The sequence below is a fragment of the Camarhynchus parvulus genome, chromosome 15, assembly GCF_901933205.1.
Source record: "Camarhynchus parvulus chromosome 15, STF_HiC, whole genome shotgun sequence".
Lineage (NCBI taxonomy): Eukaryota > Metazoa > Chordata > Aves > Passeriformes > Thraupidae > Camarhynchus > Camarhynchus parvulus.
The window spans coordinates 2,403,115-2,422,422 of NC_044585.1; the positions used below are offsets into that span (position 1 = coordinate 2,403,115).

Sequence of the window (19,308 nt, forward strand, 5' to 3'; positions counted from 1 at the left end):
GACTGAAACTAGTGGGAGTCATTAATGCAGTGGCATTTTCTTAAGTATTCAGATGTTTGAGATAATTTAATGTGCTTGGTGTAACAACTAAAATGATTTCTGTTCACATATACCTGGTTTATTCCTCCTGACAGACACAGTAAGGGTTTAAAAGTGTGTGTTGGGGTTTGTTGCTCATTTTTTTCTTCATTAATAGTACATCTATCAACTACAGCATTTCAGAATCACCAGGCTCCAGTTATTCCAGTGATACTGAAGTGAGTAAAGTATTTCCAAGTTGGAAAAATCTGGACAAACCTGAAGATAGGCCAGGCTTTTATGTCCATGTAGCTCATCCATGGAGAAGTTTGTGTGCAGCCATCCCAAACTCAGTGACACTTCAGCACTGCCTTCTGTCATGGGGGATCTGCTTAGTGCAGAGTACATATTTTATGTTTGTAATCCATGTGTGTCACAGCTCGTGGCAGATTCAGTGTTAAAAAAAGCTGAAATAGAATCATAAATCAGATTTTAAAGAGAAGGAGATCTTGCAGGCCTGTGTAGTTGTATAATGAAGATGGGATTTCTGAGGTGAATGCAGTGCAATGATTTCAAAGGTATTTTCTTGGTAGCATAAGGGAAAATACTGGTCAAGGGAATGGAAGTGTTGAAATGAAATGCACATTCCAAATACTTTGTAAGCTGAAACACCGACAATGGGATAAACTTAATCCTTAAAAATTGTATTTAGTGACACATAAAGGTGCTGTTTTCATGCCTGTAGCACAGTAGTTTTTTCAACAGGCTTGAAAGAAAAACATATGGCTTTGTTTGCCCTTAGACTGACAGCTCTGTACTAAAGGTCTTACTGAAAATTACTTACTTCCCAGCAGGTTTCAGGTCAGGGTATTTTCATTGTGATTTTTTTTCCAATTAATAAGAAAGCAAAAGTATTTTTCTGAATTATTTATACTAAAGAGAACATTACTTTTAGGACCAACAAAAATAATACTTCACATTTTCTAGTGTTTCAAATAAAACATGCAGCTATGTACACAGACATTTTCTGAAAGTTAAGCTTATTTCAAACAAAGAGATTTTGGAAGCTTAGGCTTTTACTAAATGTTTTTTTTAAAACCTTCTTTTCAATATTTAAATTGCATGAGCAAATAAGCAATGCTGTATATAGTTTGTAAACAGAACACTCAGCTATAAAAGTATTAGAAACTGACTGAAATATAAATTAACAGCAGTGAGTGTGTTCCAGCTGGAGGGAGTTTTGGTCAGGAAACAGACTTGGGCTCTCAGCATTGCTAGGTTGTGTTACAGAATTTCAAGGGAAGAATTTTACCAAAAAACCCAGTGTTGATTGCTTTGGAGATCATCAGTGTCTTGATGTGAAATTCCAGAACAGTCCATTGCCCTTGCTGACATGCAGAAATATCCACTCCTGTGCCATAAAAGTTATTATTCCAAGTTGTGCCCCTTGTCACCCAGGCACTTAGAAAGCAAAAGGATTTGAATTAGGGAAGAAAAGAGGAGGCACATAGACAGGATTTAACTGCCTTACACATTTCCTGCCCAGGGAGTTCTCAGCCCAGCATTGAGACAATCAGTCAGTGTGACCCTGCTGACAAAGTGTGGCAGAAATCATTTTAAGCAGAAGGGTGGGTCTCCACTTTGTGAATTAGCAGTCAGTGAGTATTGCTCTCTCTGAAATCACTGCTGGAAGTCACAGCCACTGGTTTTGGGCTGAGCATCAGGGTGACAGGGTAGGCAGGTAAACCATTCCCATGTAGGTCCATTTGCTGGGTTATTTTGTCACTGTATTCTCAATATGTCACTTCTCTCTCTTCAAAATCTGACAAGCCTCTGCATGCTTCTTGTGAATAATTGAGCCAGAGTAAGATTTCCTGCCTCTGTACGTTCTCAAATCAATAAGGTAAAGCAAAGCAAAGTGTCTCTCTTGCTGCAAACTTCTGTCTGAGAGCTGTCTCCAGCAGCAGACTGGAGCTGACAGAATGAAAGGCCCACCAGGAGATGAATCTGAAGCTGAAGTCTTTTAAGTATGTGGGCAGCAAGGTGAAGACAGCAAGACAATGAACTGCAGATTCCTGTTCCAAGTCTCCTTTCAGCTTCATTTATTCCTACTGCTGCCTTTTGACATCCTCCTCTCCCATTTTTCCATTTGCACTTGTTCTTTCTTCTTCCATTTGCCCTTTTGAGAACAACAGTTCGAATGTCATGTGTAGGCAAACCATTTGATATGATTTTATATTTGATTGTCTCTAGACAGACAGCTTATGGTCCATCTGAAATTCCCAAAATAATAGCTTTATCTGTAGAAATTGCTGTTCCTGAGTAAGTTTTTGAGGTATAAAATTATATCAAATTCAGTTCTAGCACTAATGGAAAAGAGAAATTTCCTGGAAAATACTTATATAAGACCACCAAATTTGCCACTCTGGATTAGACAGGGGTTTCTAGGCAAATATTTCAGTTTGGTAGCTATTGTTATCTTACTGTTTGCAAGAAAGAAGCAAGAAAGAACTCAAGAAAATACTTGAGTTAAAGGAGGCAAATCCTGCTGCTGGAGGAATGATACTTTCTAGTTCCTGTAGGACTTGCACTGAACTGGAAACTTCAGATTACTCTTATCTCTACAAGGAAAATGAAGTCATCTATATGTGAAAACAATGTCCTACTTCCTTAAAAACAAGAGGTGAAATCTACCTATGCTAAGTGGAAATAGAGTTCATGCTAAGATTTACAGTGCATATCATTCAAACTGAAAAAAAACCATTTGAAAATGAAACAGAATTTCAAATGACCTTAACAAACTCATATGCTGTGTTTGCAAGGAAAGCTGGCACCCTTATCTCAGCAGTGCAGAGAGGCCTCAATCTTTGTGAACATTCATTATTCACCCTGGAACATTTCATGGAGAAATCCCAGAGTGCAGAAGTGTAAAATCATTTCCATCTGGCTCCTGGTATTGTGGCACTGGAGAGCACATGCTGGAGCTCACATACTGCAGGTGATTCTGGCTCAGGTGTTCATCAGACTTTTCCTGATTGGTGCTGATTTGAAGAACCAGAAATTTTTAAACAAAAAAAAATTGGTGAGGCTCAAAGTACGAAACAAGAGTACAATAGAAACTTGTCAGTTTTAATGGTCTTTAATGGTTTTAAGGGTCTTTCTCATAATTGAAGGACAAGTATAGGACATCGTCTTTGAGGATTACCAGTTGCACCTAGGATGATTGTTTTCCTTTCTCAGAGATAGTTTGCTGAGCTGAAACTATTCATTCTGAATATTTATTTTTAAAAGGACAAATGTTAGGTCATCTTGTTGACTCTGGGCATGTTTCAAGTTCCCTGTAATTGCTCTGTCAGTCCTTTTCCCATCCATCCTTTCTTGCCAAAGTGCATAAAGCCACATTGTTTTGTTCCTATATCACCTAAATTAAACTTAAAAAGCAGTAGATGTTAGCTGTTTCTACAGTTCTCATTTGCACAGTGTCTCCAACTAAATAAACAAGAAAACAGTGTATCATCTTTTACCCTAAACCAGCCAGAAAAATATTGTGTCCCAAATACTGCTCTGTATAAAAGTGATGAGTGAAAAGGCCTTTGATTTTAGGTGGTGTTGGGCCTGACCCAGGAGCACCAGCAGGATGGTGCCAGCCCCCCTCTGCAGGAGCCTGGAGCAGCACTGCCTGCACAGGGCTGCAGCTCACAGGGGTGTGGGTGGGTGCCTGAGAATAACTCGGGGACATTTCTGACACAGGCACGAAAGCTTCAGTCCCTTTCTGTGAGCACCAGGTGCTTTTATCCCCTTGTTCTTCACAACCCTCCTGAATTTGGAGCATCTCTGTAACATGTCCCATATCCAAATCCTGTGGTGTGGGGTTGTTGCCACAGGTACAGGGGATGCCACCTACCCTTCATCCAGCAGGTGTGTTTTTTACCTTAGGTAACTAATTTGGAATTATTCTGCTCAGTAGCACTGTAAGTTATGTACACCTGCACATGCAAATATTGCAAAATTCCTTCTGCTTGTGAGGGTTCAGACAACTGACTAATGTATGCTGTAGGAGTCTGCAGTGCAAACATGGGAAATACCATGGTGATTAATGAAAATGCCAGTCAGAGAGACAAAAAGTTGATAAAAAACCTTTGGAATTGGACAGAATCAAAGATAATACACGGTGAAAAACATATCCTTTTAAACTTTAAAGATAAAGAGACAATTTCAAATGAGTGAACACCAACAGTATATTTCATTCCAGGTACAGCAACTACTTAATTTGCATAAAAAATGACAATACATGGGAAAAAGCCCCAGTTTAATAGAGGAGATAGGAGCTCTACTGTGACTAAAGGAGCGCATGAAAAAGGGCAGGTCAGAAAGAAGCTTATTTGCATGAATACATAGAAAGTAAGTATTAATTTCAGTTCTGTATTTAAAATGTAAATCTGTGCTATGCAGTCAAAAGAGTAAAGGTTAATGGATTTTTGAAGTGGTAGTGTCAAAATTGTGTTGTTAATCAATATAGAATTTGTTATTGCCTTTGGTGGAAAGATGTGAGAGGCAATGAAGACATGGGTTGTTTTAGAAAGTGGCAATGCCCATAGTGAATTCTTTAAAACAAAAGACTTAAATCCTCTTACAGTTTAAGTGGAGACACAGGGTATTGTTGATCAATATAATTTTATAGAAGGTAAATAGGGTAGCTGAATTATTCTTTAGCTATTTGTTCAAGATGCCATTAAGCGTGTGTATGATTTATGCAAATAAGTAGGAAGTGGCAAGGTGTATAGGGCTTTCAGTGTGACAACGCTTGAATTGCTGTGCTAAGAAAATAGGAACATGAAGTAAACATGGGTAAAAAGTGGCTAAAATGATGGGAAAGGAAGATAATGTCAGCACCTGCTTTCTACCTATAGTGGGGACTGTTGTGGCTGAGAAGCAAGGTATTAAACCTGAGGTGTTAGTAGTAAACATGATGGATTTTGAGCGCTTCAGAATAATCCTAGTAAGTGGAAGAGGGAAAAAACCAAACCAAACCAAGTCCCTGCTATGCTTGGAAAGGCAAGGAAGAGGTCAAAGAAATTGCCCTGCCTGCAGAAGTGAGAGAAAGGAGCAAGTAAAGATAAAATGTTTAAATTTCTGAGATTACCTTAATCTCAGAGCCTGGATCAGTGGCTGGGAAAAGAAGATGAGTTTAGCTGTGCTGAGCTGAGATTGAGAAAGATGCATCAGTGAGTTTGTGAGGCAGGATTACACGGGCTGAGATTGGCAGCAGAGTGGCACACATTTGGGTCTCTTAATGGGAGATTGACCAAAATCATCAAAAGCAGGGAGAGAGAAGTCCAGGGCAAAGCACAAGGGGGGATCTTTCGTTTTTCCCCTCAAACAGTTTGAGAAAGGCAGAAGGATGTAAGGAAAGAAGTGACAAAGGGCTGGAGCCAGAGCGCTGCCAGCAGCACCCCCGGTACCGCAGGAGCCGGGGAGGGGACGATGTGACAGCGCCAGCCCGGGGCCGGTGTCCGAGGCCGCGGCGCCGCGTGTCGCTGCCGTGCGGGGGAGCCGCGGGGTGGCCCCGCGGGGGCGAGCGCACAGCGGTGCGGGCTGTGCCGCTGCGGGGGCGGCCCCGCGCCCGGCCATGGCGGCAGCTGCGGCGGGGAGGCGGCCGGTGGCGGGCTCGGCTCCGCTCCGAGCATCCCGGCGGGCCCCGCCGCCTCGGCGCTGCGGGCGCTGCAGCGAGCCGGCCGCGCCGGGGAAAAATAGGTCACGGACGGGCCTTCGGTGGCGGCGAGGTGAAGGGCGGTGAAGCGGCACCCGCGGGGTTAAACTGGGTCAGGGAATATTTCGGGAAGGTTTGGCGGACAGGTGGGAGCAGATAACTGGTTTTTATTAATGCTCGCGAACCGACAGCGGCAGCTGTTGTCTCCGTTGCCCTCAGCGGGATGGCTGCGAGCCGGGCTCGGCGGTAACCGGCACCGACATCCTCTTGTCAGGCACGGCCGGCCCCGGCCCGCAGCCTCCCGGCGGCGAAGGCAGAGGCAGAAATAAAATAAATAACTATCCGCGGCGGCAGGAAATCCGAGGTATGCGGCTTCCAGGGCTCGGGCAACTCCGGTGCGAGAGGAAGTGTGAGCCGGGCGGGGGCGGTCAGGTGGGGGCGCGGGGGCGGCGCGGGGCCCGGGCGGGGGCGGGCGCGCTCCGGCTCCGCGGCCGCCGGGGAACTCCGGCGGAGCCAGCCCGCGCCTCGGTGATGGTGAGTGCGGGGGGCGGCTCGGGGAACTTCCCCCGCGGGGAGGCCGGGGGCTCCGGCGGGGACAGATGCGGTGCTGGAGGAAGTTCGGTCTCTGCGCCCGCAGCAGCAGCACGAACAGCTGCCGGCTCCCCCGCGCTGGAGGGCGTTCCTCGGCGTGCCGTGCCTTTGCCCTTTCCCGTTCCGCTCGCCCGAGGGCTCTCAGAGCCTCCCCTCAGGCTGGCCGTGACCTGCGGGGAATCCCTTCCCGGTGCTGGGCGGGCTGCGGGCGCCGCTGGGCTCATCCGAGCTGGAGGGAGGGAGATGAGATCTGATGACATTTGCCGTCGTGGTTGGGAAATACTTATTTCATTAGTTCGGTTCGCCTGCGGTTAGAGGCTGAACAGAGCTGCTTTGCTGCACGGGAAAATCCTGAGGGCGATGGGAAACGGAGGAGTCGAGAGAAGTTTGGAAGGGGGGACGAAAGGGTGAGGGATTTTTGTTTGATTCGGTCTGTATTGTTTGGGATTTCTCCTTCCTCCGCTCTCTGGGTGGGATGAATTACTTAGCACCCTCACTCCTAATCCAGCCCTAAAGCTTGCGAGGGGCTTTTCGGTGGGGTGGCACCGAGCACAGAGCAGCCCAGCTGTGCTCTCTGTGTGCGCTCCCTGCGCTGCTGCCAGAGCCGGGCGCACACGGGAGATTCCCCTGCTCAGCGGTGACCTAACAGCAAAGCCTGTTTGTTGTTCAGTGTCTGTTTTGCATGAGCCACGATGCTGTAACAGTTGCTGCTTCATTCAGCTAAAGAGAGAGAGAGGATAAGAGGATTCCAATTTAATTAGCAGTTTGTTAAAACCAGTCAGCTTTGTCTGGTCACATGTTTATAATTTTAGAACGTATGTCTTAATTGCAGTAAATTCTGGTGTTGTGCATAAAGCAAGTGCCACATGCTGTTTGCGGCATTGGCTGTGGCAGCTCCACGATTCTGGTTTTTTAATTTACTGCAGCCTCTGTTTATTTGTGCAATGGCAGATTTTTGAGTGTGCAGGGGGCATTTTGCATGAAGCAGATCTAAGAATTAAAGCATATGCTGTAGAGGTTTTTATTACCCAGGGAGCTGCAAGTTGTGTCCCTTCTATTGGAGCATATTCAGGTTGACATCTTGAATACCCAGATACTGTTTTCAGTAATAGCACTGTTGTGTGTTTTTAGCATCTTTATTGGAGTCTGAAATACTCTGAATGTTGAGGCCTTCCTAACTCCTCCTCCCCCTTCAAAAATTACTCTGGTTGTTCTCAAATAATTTCTGTCTCACAGTAGCACTGAAATCAAACACTGTGCCCTGTCTTCTGAGCTGATACTGCCGTGCCTTGTGTCAGACTGAGCTCTTGTGGTATTGCTGCTGGTCGAGCATTGAAGCTCCCCTGTGTATACTGTGATTTATGTTACTGTAAATAGGGTAATTAAATTATTGCTTCCCTGCAATGTTTTGTTCCTCTGGTGTTACCAAAGATCAGTCAACTTTAGCTGGGGTGCTAGGCAGGCTGCTGTTTACTTGAATTAGGCATTTCCCCTAACTCTTACAACTGGATAAAGAGCTGCTTTTGTTTTTCTGAGGAAGTCCTGGCAGTGTCTGAAAGTAAGACAGCATAAGGTGTTAGCACACATATGTGTCCTCCCCCGCAAAAAAAGGTAAAATACATGAGAAACAGAGTTACTGAAATTCTTTTTTGTTGCATGAATTCCTGTATCAGAGGAGAAAAGATAATTTGAGATTAGCTGTGGGGTGCATAACAGAAAGAGATTTTTTTACCTTTTATAGCCGTCAGGATTCCTTCAGGGCCTCCACTTGCTGGACAGAGAAGGGAAGTGTTCTGTGGATGCTGCTGTAGTGGGGGAAATGAGATAATGAAATGAATTACTTGTCAGCTCCTAATGGCTTAATTGGAGGCTCTTAATTGTTGAGGATGAAATGTGCAAACTCATGTAGAGCTGTAGTTTTTGGAAAGGAGTGTGTCTTCCCCAAGGCTGTACCCACTGCATGTGGCTTTTTCTGGTTCATAACCTCTATTATGGAATATTTGTTTCTTACTACCTATTTCAAATAAGCTGCTTCCTGCCCTCAACTTCAGCTGACAAACTGTTTGAAATCCAGGATGTGTATTTCTGTCATTCCTAAGCCAGTAGGAAACCTCAGGCAGAGCTGGGACCTTCAAATACGAATTAAGTCATGTGTTTACAAACACAAGTCTTTCTAGAACTGCCCTTAGAAAAAGAAGCAGGGAGCCCTAGTCAGATCTTGCAGAATTCTGGTTTGAAAAGCTTTTCTGCTAAGCTCCTGCTGTCACTTTACCTCTGTCAGAACACTAGAGGAGTTTAAATGTTTGTTCCCTTCTGCTTTCTATTGCTATTTTTCTTCTCAGCATTGACAAAAGATTTGAGTATTTCTGCATGCTTCCAGATTGTGTGCACATACCAAAATACCAGCCTGTCATAGAACATGCCATTCTTGTCACTTTCCAAAAGTGTTTTCCAATAGTGAACAGTGGAGTATATTTTTTTTAGTACTACTCCTGGTATGTATTGCATTTTATATTTCACCTTGGTTGGTAATGCTTGTTTATATTAGTGCTGTTAAAAGTACTGACAGTTCTTCATTAAGTTCCAATATGCAGCTCTCTTAATTCTTATAAATAACTCCACAGTCTGTTCAGTGAGGTTTACTAGCTTCTTTCATAATCTTGATTTGTTCCTAAATAAGCTGCAAAACCCCCTACCTATGATTGTTTTGAAATCTGTGGCTTATAAACTGAAAACTAAACTTATAAACTAAAAACTAAACTTATGAACTATGGATGTAAGGTCATAGTAGCATTAAAGAAAATTGCCAGTACCCAGGCAGAGCAGTTGTCACATATGGATTTGTCACTTCTGAGCAATGACGTGGCCCTTTCCTGACCAGGTTTCAGTATGTACTCTCCACAAACCTGATTTTCTCTTGTGTCACCTTGAACCTACTTTACTTTTTCTTACTTACTAGGGTCAGTTGAGAAAAGCTACCCATCAGGTCACTGAGGAAAAATGCTCTCTTTTGAGAAGTCCCTGAGTGACCCCCAAAGTCAGGTGATGTGGCTGTGTGGTCACTCACAGTACCCTGAGGTGAAAGTGTTGTCTGAAAAATGCATCTTAGCCAGCAGGCAATTTAAGGAGGATGTTCCTGGGTAATTTTTATGAAGATGTAATTTTTTATCAAGATAAAATTAAAGTGAAGTCTTTTCTCTACCAGGATCATCACTTGATTGTATTTTATGAGCTGCCATGTGATGCTGCTGTAGAGGGTTTTCTGTTTTCAAAAATGGTGATGGAAATTAGTAGCAAGTATTTTCTGGACCTTTTGATTTATATTTCTTCAGGCTCAAAGATCTCAGCAGGATCTCCTAATGCCATGTATTCTAGTGATTTGGTACTGACAAGAAAGAACACAGTGCTTTATCAGTATTGTTTTCTGAAATGATAGCATTTTCCTCTGTGCTGCTGATCTAACCCTGTAGCTTCTGATATTTTCTGAGACTTGGAGTCTAACACAGTGATATAGATGTAAAATGTAAAGGTGCATATGTCACTTTTCCTAAGCATTTGATGAACATGCTGAAATATTTTGCAAACACTGGGATTTTATGGACTCTCATCTTGATATTTTACTCTGTGTTTCATTATGTAGGGGAGAGTAAAAGCTGAAAGTCTGGGCTGTCAGTGCAGGGATGCTGGATGTCAGCTGTTGGGTGGGAGTGGGCAGTTAAGCATTTTGTTTGTTGCAAAGCAAGGGCTGTAGGATGGCAGACCAGTTTGTGTTGGCATAAAAACTGGAGTATTTTGGTAAAATAACTTTTTAGCACTCTGACAGCCTAGTTTAAAATACTCAAAACCAACTATGTATGTATTGGATAATCAGTAATTTACATCTAAAACTTGGTATTTAAGTAGGTGAAAATGCATTCCTTCAAATCCTTCAAGCCTGAAGAGTTTCAGGCTGAAACAGTCGAAGTGACATCCTGTAAAAGCAGGAGATCCTTACTGCAGTGTTACAGCATGAGGAATCTCTGAACAGCTCTTCATGTTAATTCAGAATGTTAATTCTACATTACCAGGGTGCTGAATCTCAACAATTAGCACAGCACTCAATGTTACAAAGTTCTTGTCCTCCTTTCATTCCTGGAACTGTATATACTGCACTAGATGGTGGAGGCTGTGTTATGCTGTAGTGCCCAAGCAGTTTTTAAGGCAGGAGTGTTGTCAGAATAACCTCAGCAATGCTCTGTGCCCGGCTCACTATTTTTGGGGGCTACAAATGGTACTCAGAAATGATAGCTGATAGTTCTGTGTTCTGAAGCAATTTTCAATTTTCTTAAAATTAGGCTGAGGTAGAATCATAGAATTGTAGAATCACAGAATAGTTTGGGTTGTCAGAGACTTTTAAAGGTCACCCAGTCCAAATCTCCTGGAAAGAACAGGGACATCTTCAATCAGATGAGGATGTTCCAGGCCCTGTACAATCTGACCATGAATGTTTCCAGAGATGGGGCATCCACCAACTGCTCTGGGCAGTCTGTGCCAGTGTTTTGCCACCCTCATTGTGAAATAAGTTTTTCACTATATCCTTTCTAGATCAACCCTTTTTAAATTTAAAACCATTGCTCCTTGTCCTATTGCACAGGCCCTGCTATAATGTGTGTCCCCATTTTTCTTAGGCCCCCTTTGAGTATTGAAAGGCCCCCCTGAGGCTTTCCCAGAGTCTGTGCAGCCCCAGCTCTCTCAGCCTTTGCTCCCAGCAGAGCTGCTCCAGCCCCTCTGTGGCCTCCTCTGCATCCCTGCAGCGGGTCCAGGTCTTTGCTGTGCTGAGGACCCCAGGGCTGGACACATTATTGCAGCTGGGATCCCCAGGTACCCTTCCTTTCCCCAGATAACACCAGTTACAGTGCCTGGACACTGCTCTGTAGCCCCTGGGGGCATTGGGACAGTCACTGTGCAGACAGAAGTGTTGGGGTCTGGGTGAAAACAAAAAATATCTCATAATCCTTAAACTTGCCCTTGTCTGGGAGCCAGCAGCTGCTCCCTGCTCTGTGTTAGCCCCAATTCTCTGGTTCTGCAGCGCCTCCTTTGGGAGTAAGACTGGATGCTGGGGCTCAGTCTTGGTTTGCCACTTGGCAGTTTTTGGTTGTCATTTATGTCCCCTAACATTTGCCATCTTTTATGACTTAGCCATCATCCTTTGTGTTGAAGGGAAATAGTAACTTCTAGCTTGTAATTCCTCTCATCCTGAGGTGGAGCCTGTAATAGCTCAGGTGAGCCACATCCCCTAAATGCCTTTTCCCCTCTGTAAAACGTTTCTGGGTGGTACCATGGTGGTACCATTAAATGTGTGTGTCTGTATCAGAGATGTGTGGAATTAGATTAAATGAATGCCACGTGTTGTCAAAAAAATGGAAGTTTGCTTATGTCGTCAGGGGGCTGGGGCAGAAGTCTGCCCGTGGATGTACCAAGCTTCTTTCATTGCCTTTTAGTGCCATTTGCATCTCATGCCAGGCAGTCTGCTTGTAGCAGATACACAGAAAAGTTTTTAGCAGGAAAATCCTCCTTGTTCAAGGAAAGGCTGTCTGTTAGGTGAAACCAGAACCCTGTCACTGTCTAGATGTGCCCTGCTCTCCATTTATTTTGGTGGTATAGCAGTCTTTCTGCATCTGGCCCCAAAAATTGACTAAAGAAATTCAAAATTCTGGTAAAGGATTTTGCCATCAAAGTTTTCATATTCTTTCATTAGATTCTGCATCAAGTTATTTGTGTGTTAGAAAATTCAGAAGCAGTCTGTGTTCTCTGGATTTCTCTGCTTTGTATCCTCCCAAAGAAAAAATTCCAAACCCTTTCAGACAGGGACATGACATGAAACCAAAACATACCTCAAAAAGGGTGCTGAAGTAACAAAGGCAGAATGTGAAATTCCAACATGGATGAGGAGAAACTCCTCAGTGTTTTCTGTTGAGTTTGACTAAGTCTCTGGATGACTTCTGCTCTTCTGCATCCCTTTGGCAACCTTGAATTGTCTGCAGGACATGGTGAATGAGACTTAACTGTTGGTAATTTAATTCCTAACCAATCCCTTTTTTTCTCTCCCCTAAATTACAGTTGGTAAAAGGGAGCAACTTATAGAGGAAAGATGATAAATGTACTTAAGTAATGTGTTCCAGTCTTTTTATCATTAACTGACCTTCCAGTTTGAGAAGTTGTCCAGCTGTCCAAAAGGGAACCTTTGTTAATGTTGGCAACAGAAAAGAGGGAAAAAAAGGTCAATGTTCTACAGCTTTATCTTCAAATCCACTTTTGCTTTAGCACCCCAATTTGCAGGTTAGAGGAAAGAGGGACTGAACAGGAGGGAATTCTTGGAGTGCCCTGGAGAAGGATGCTGAAAGATCCAGCGCCCTGTTGGTGTTAACCTGGAGAAGCAGTGCAGGGAGCAGCCCCTTCACCCAGAGGATGGTGCATTGTGCTCACACCTCCTGTGTTTGCTGCATTTTCCTGTGGGTGCTGCCTGCTGCAGAGCCCCGGAGGGAATGCAGCTGTGTTATTGTTTGAGCACAATTGCACCTTCAAACCAGGTTTCAAGAGACCGGTCTGTTGCTTTTCCTTTCTTTCTTTGTCTTTCTTTCTGTCATAGCCATGCAGTAGAATAGTTTCTTTATTTCCTTTTTTTACAGTCTAGTTAGCTGTTTCCCTTTAAAAAAAAAATTGATGTGACTTTCTGTTGACATGGTTGTGAAATCACATGGTACATGGGAACCATCAGAGTAAAAACTCCTCAAGCCTCCTGACTGGGTGAACATAAACCTCCAGATTCTGCCTGGCAAGTGGCCAAACCCAGAGCTCTGCAAAGGCCATCTCTAGGCCTCAGTTTCTGTTTCATTAATTCCACCTGAACTTGTAACTCCTCTGAACAAGGCATTTCTGCTTTTATTTAATTCTTATGCAGCAAGGAAATCCTTCCCTGCCTCCTGTGTGGATGTCCCTGCCTCACGCTCACAGTCTCCCAAAGTGGCTGTGGCTTGGGTGTTCTTTTCATAGGGTTCAAACCAATTTAAAGTCAAATCAACTGTAAAATGATTGTTCTGGAAATTGAGAAGTCTAAAATTTAAGACCCTACAAATACATTGCATATTGAAGAGAGAAATAAGAGGTGAAAATTGTCCATTATGTTTCTTTATCAGTATATGATGATTGGAACATGTGGAGCACTTCCATTTGTCAATATTTTTTCATGCTGCTGTCTTGCTAAAATAAAGTTACAGAATTCCACAGTTCTTCCAAAATGCATACATGCTGTTTATTCATTTCCAAGTGTGTGTGTATTTAAAAGATAAGAAAATGACAATATTTGCCTTATAGACTAGAAATTGTAATCCTGCTTGTTCTTCAGTTATTGAAAGGAGGTTGCTGCAGTTTTGCCTTTATTTCTGTTTCCTTTTCCAGGCTGATAAAATGTAATTTATGTATTATATTTTAAAATACATTCTGTTACTGTTCTATGTAATAACTATAGTCTGGAAGAGTTGGTAAGATTGTCCTGAAATCAGCTCAGTTACAGTAAGCCAGGGTTGCCTGATGACACTGGCCCTGCAGATAACAGTTTTAATACTCTGAATACTCTGCTTTCCTTTCTTAATACTTCTGTGCCCACTTGCATTCCTGTTCACAGAGGCAGAATTGTTCCATTACAGGCTGAATAGCAGTGGGGATGAAGTGAGGAATTGAGGAAGAAAAATAGTAAAATTATCTGCAGAAAAGAAGAAAAAGTTGAAATCAGGTGACAGAGGAAAATAATAAGAGATGTGAGAGCATGTTAAGGTTGGTTGAGGAGAGGTGGTTTAGAAATTTGCTGCATGGGGGAGGGGGCAGTGGTTTTAATGGTTGTGCTCAGAGGTGGCAGGAAGTTGTGAGTGGAGCACTAAATAAAGCCATGCTGGCAGAGGAGAGTGGGGACATTCAGTGGTCTGTGCTGGACCTTCCTGACTTCAAATAGAGAGCTCTCAAACCCTGTGTGTTGAATCTGTTCAGCTTGAACCATTTTCCTTTCCTCTGCAGGCACCCAGAGCAAGACAGTAAAATTAAATAAGTAACTAAGAAGACAGGACATGAGCAAAAGTGGTGGTATTTCAGCATGTTGTGCTTAACCCTACATAAAAGCAGGGACTTATGAAAGTGGGAGCTTTCCAGGGATTATACAGCTGTGCTTAGTTCAACTTCATGATTTTGAAATACCATGTAGATGGTTACATTATTAATTGTTGCCTTCCCTGAACCACTTAATTAGTTATTTTGCTAGTTTTGACATACTTTCTTGCAACCTTAAAATAGTATTTAAATTATTTTTACTAAAGGCTCTTCGCAGGACATTACTGAGAGTGACAAATGAGGAAATGTTTGGGTTTGGTTTGGGCACTTGCAATCCAGTTTGTTGCATGTAGTGCAACTTGAACTTCCAGGACCTCTTGGGAAAAAGAAAAAAGGGATGAAAAATAGGGAGTTAAGTAATGGGAAATCTTTATTTGTATTAGTGTGGGGTTTGTATGTTTGCTTGTTATATGTGAATTGGATCATGTGAAGCATGACTTGCATTTCTCCATTTCCATGGAGCGGGGAGAGAGTAAAGTTTGATCAGTGCTTAGAAAATGGCTCACCCTGGAGCTGTGCCTGGCAGCAGCAGCCATCCCCAGGGAGCTTTGGGCTTTGCTGGGATCTGTCAGCCTCTCCTCCTCAGAGAGGCATTCCTAAACCCCAGGGAATCCCCTCCCCTAAAGTTCTGGAGTAAGCAGCATGGAGGAATAATAAGCACTTCCTTCCTTGCTATTTTCAGTGCCTGAACTAGAAAGTCCCAGAGTGCTGCAGCTCTGCTCCCAGCTCCGTCCTCTCTGCTGCCCTCCTCCCGAGCCTGCAGCTCTGCAGGGGGAGGCACGGCCCCAGTCCCAGCTGAAAAACAATTGTACAAGTGTCACCAGGATTATGGCAGCCTGGCTTCATTATTCAGTTTTCTATTTAATGTCATGTTCAGTATTAAGTTCTCTGCAGGGTTTTCACTACTCCCAGATTTATTTTTCCCTAGCAGTGCGTGTCAGGCTTCCCCCGCCCCCACTCTTGCAGCGTGTTTGTTTTGCCAGGAAGGCATGGAGAGCAGCCTGATGTTTTGGATCCTGAGAGGCATTTTGGACTTGTTGGAAGTGTCTCACTCCTTCCTCTGGTTTGGTGTAAACAGCTCTGCTGGCTGTGGCTGCAGGGAGGAGAACCTTTCAGCAGTGGCAGTGGTGGCCAGCAAACACGAGCGGGCGTTGGATGTAAAATCCTTCCTGTGGCCAGAGCTGGAGACATTTTGTCAGGTACCCTGAGTGGCCATAACCAGCTACAAAACCTTTCAAAGAACTGGGAATTGTTGGCACAAGGATCTGCACTCTTCTGGGAGTGTACTTTCAATAGAGATACTTTGCCAACAAATCTCAATCTTCAAGTGATGATATAAAAACTTCAGTTAAACTGAATAATAATTCCTGTTCTTCTCCCCACTTATATCTTTACAGATTTTGCATTTGTATATTTTTTAAGCTTTGTTAAAAGTAATAAAAGCCTAACATTGAACTTCTTAAAAAAAGTTGCAACATGTGATCTGAATTTGGAAGTATTCTTCCTGAAGTTTATTGATATTTAGGAAGGAAAAATTAATACCTGATGGGCTTTATTAAACTTTTCTTTGGAAGAGATTTAAACAAGACATTCTGTAGTTTCTGACTGAAATCACAGTCTTAAAAGTTCCATATGACTCACGAAATGAGCTCTGATAAACTCACTTTACCTTCAGTGTTTTGCATATTGCTTAACACAATTTCAGTGATGGAATGAAGATTGCTCTGGTGGCAGGTTTCTTTCTGCTTTTGCCTCCAGGCTGCCTGTGGAACATTGGACCCCTATCTATTGCTGTTTTGCATTTATGAAGCTGCAAGTCAACACATGAAAAGTTAGTGACTTTTAAAATCAGTCCTACTTTTGTAATTGCAGTGGGAAACCTGGCACCCCTAATGTGAGTTTTAATTTAACCTCTTCTAATGTGCCCTGGAAGACAGCGGCATTCTCCAAAATACACGACTTTGTTTCTATCTGAGGGGCTTTTTCCTGGTTTTCTGAATGCAGTTTGTATATTCTGTCATTAAAAATGGCTCTAATACTAAATTGTTGTATTTTCCAGGCCAGCATTAAAATGGATACATGGGGATATATGAGAAGGAGCTGCAAAATTATTTCCAGCTAATTCCAGATACAGTATCTGATCCAAGTGATCCTCTTGATTCAAATGAAGGATGAGATAATGCTGAAAAAGACCAGGAACCTACCTACACTTTGGCAGAGTTCCACTCCTACAGTGTGCTGGAGTTGACCATAAATTGTTTTGTGTAGTTAAATTGGCTAAGTAGGTTGTTGCAATGTGGTGCCATTATGAGGCATTCACTTGTTTTGGGATTTGGCAGGAACCCAGTTTACATACGTGCAGAGAAGCAAAAAATAGCAGCTCCAGAATGTGTGTTTCATCTGTGGGCTGAAAGGAGAGCCATTGTATGGTTTGAAGGAAGAAAAAGCATCTCTGTTGAAAGAGAAGTATGTGCTGGTTTACAGAGCTGTCACCTGCAGGATCTGTGTGAGCTCTTTGGCCACCAGGCCATGGGAGGTGTTTGTGGGCATTGCTGGGAAGGGGAGGAGGCAGTGCCTGTGCCTGGGGCTTGGGCATGGTGCTGTTTCAGGTACATTCTGGAAAAGGGAAGCTACAAAAAAGAGCTTGAAAGAAAGCTTCAGGGAATAAAGAGGAAGAACTGCTTTATTGTGATCACTAGGGAGTAAGAATGGAGAGCAGGAGGAAAAGCGAGAGCAAGAAAATTTGGCAGATTAGTCTGTGCATTATATCCAGTTGAAGTCACTGTTTTCCATGTAAAAACACTGATATTAAACCACTGATATTCTGTGTTGTTTTTTCCTAAGTTCCTATACATCTTATGGAGTGGAACTAGAGATTTTCTGCAGACATGCAAGGGAAAGGTCCATTTTACACAGGGGGTTATGGATCTGCCTTTCTGGTCAAATGTCATTTATGATTGCAGTAATCATTTTCTTTGCTTCGACTTTGTATTAACTTCTGAAGAGTTTTGATCACACTGAAAGTAAAGCTAAACAAATCGAAGCAAGACCTTTAAACAAAGATAAAGGAGTAAATATTTGTATATCCTGCTCTCTGAACAGGTTTGGAAAGCCAAACTCTTTTCCAGTCAGGTACTCCTATCAATGAGACTTTTCTTTCCTGCCTTGTCACAAAATTGTTTACATGATCAGAGGATTTTCATCTTAGAAAGCTGCTACAGGAAAAGCTTCAGAACCAAAGGGAAAGGTTTGCAGTGATGCAGCAGCAGTTTTTGTGAATGATCATAAGTCCCATCCTAACATGCAAACTTGGTAGTATGAGCTGTTCATTTTTTTGGATGTGGTTGACTAGGGTGCTGACAGCATCCACAATAAACACCTGAAAAGAATCTCATTAGATATATTAGACATGGCAAAATCTGATCTAACTAACCCTAATTAAATTATATTTGCTATCAGCCTCCAGCCTTGCTCCCCAGAGATTCCCTTGTCCCAGAAATTTAATTAGAAGGATCAGGATGTATGGCCAAGTATTTGAATCTGCCACTAGAAAATGGATTCTGCTGAGGAATCTAATTCTTCCTTTTGGACTGGTTAGTCCACAGTGAGCACTGATGATATCAAGGCTCTAACCAAGTTCCTAAGACATTTAATAACAGATTGTTTGAAGTTAGGAACTTGCTGTGCCTGCATATTAACAGCTTTCAGGCCAGGAAAACTTGCTTCAGGTTACTCCTTATTTTTTGGGGTAGTTGTGCTTTGACTTAGTAAGATGTGTTCATTGACACTGAAGAAAAATGCACAGTATAATTTGGGCTTTGTTTGCTTTTTCTTGAAACAAACAAGTTCAGAAGCATATTTAGAAGGTGTGCTGTGGCTTCTGTGAGCCTTGCTGCTGGCAGGAATCAATTGACTTCAAATCCATATCTCACTGTCTGGGGGGCTCAGCTTTTATCTGTCCCTTATCCCCCTGTCCCTCTGTGAAATTCCACAGCAGAATCTGCCCCTTATTTTCCCAGTTGTGTTTTTTTCAGTTGGATCTCTGTGTGAAGGTTTCCCTTTCCCCCCTCTGCAGGGAATCTGGTTGTGCTTTTTTCAGTTGGATCCCTGTGTGAAGGTTTCCTGTTGTGTTTTTTTCAGCTGGATCCCTATGTGAAGGTTTCCCTTGTCCCCCCTCTGCAGGGAATGTGGTTGGATCCCTGTGTGGTTTCCTTTCCCCCTCTGGCTGTGTTTTTTCCAGCTGGATCCCCATTTGAAGTCTCTCTTTCCCCCCCCTCTGCAGGGAATTTTTCAGTTGGATCCCCATTTGATTTGAAGGTTTCCTTTCCCCCCCTCTGGTTGTGTCCTTTTCACTTGGATCCCTGTGTGAAGGTTTCCTGTTGTGTTTTTTTCAGCTGGATCCCTATGTGAAGGTTTCCTTTCCCCCTCTGGCTGTGTTCTTTCCAGCTGGATCCCCATTTGAAGTTACCTTTCTTTCTAGTTGTGTTTTTCCGCTGGCCCCCTTTGCAGGGATTTTTGTTCTTTCCAGCTGGATCCCCATTTGAGGTTTCCCCCCCCCTCTGGCTTTGTTTTTAGCTGGATTCCCATTTGAAGGTTTCCTTTCCCCTCTGGTTGTGTCCTTTTCACTTGGATCCCTGTGTGAAGGTTTCCTGTTGTGTTTTTTCAGCTGGATCCCTATGTGAAGGTTTCCTTTCCCCCTCTGGCTGTGTTCTTTCCAGCTGGATCCCCATTTGAAGGTTACCTTTCCCCCTCTGCAAGGAATCTAGTTGTGTTTTTTCCAGCTGGATCCCCATTTGAGGGTTTCCTTTTCCCCTCTGGCTGTGTTTTTTTAGCTGGATTCCCATTTGAAG

General features: G+C 43.2%; 1 protein-coding gene across 1 annotated transcript in view; it reads left to right on the plus strand.

The window, feature by feature from the left end:
* The window catches only part of CABIN1 (calcineurin binding protein 1), a 112,868-nt gene that overhangs the window by 62,206 nt on the left and 31,354 nt on the right, over positions 1-19,308 (plus strand).